Source organism: Sinocyclocheilus rhinocerous, unplaced genomic scaffold (genome assembly GCF_001515625.1).
Source record: "Sinocyclocheilus rhinocerous isolate Xijiao unplaced genomic scaffold, SAMN03320098_v1.1 scaffold4728, whole genome shotgun sequence".
NCBI classification, from domain to species: domain Eukaryota; kingdom Metazoa; phylum Chordata; class Actinopteri; order Cypriniformes; family Cyprinidae; genus Sinocyclocheilus; species Sinocyclocheilus rhinocerous.
The window spans coordinates 11,651-11,894 of NW_015636564.1; positions in this window are offsets into that span (position 1 = coordinate 11,651).

Below are 244 nucleotides of genomic sequence, written 5' to 3' on the forward strand. Positions count from 1 at the left end.
GAAAAAACATTACTGGTGTGCATTTTGAGACAAAACAAAGGCACTGATATATTTTAAGATTAGTCAGTGCAAGTTTCTTTCAGTTGAAACAGCTCAGACTTACATTTTAGTCTAGGACTAGACTTAAGCCTTGTCTGTGAAACTGGGGGATAGACTATTTGTGTATTTATATATGTTTATATATGTATATAATATATATAAAGGGCAACATAAAGTACACAAAAGAGTCAGCAGGTTGTGGTTA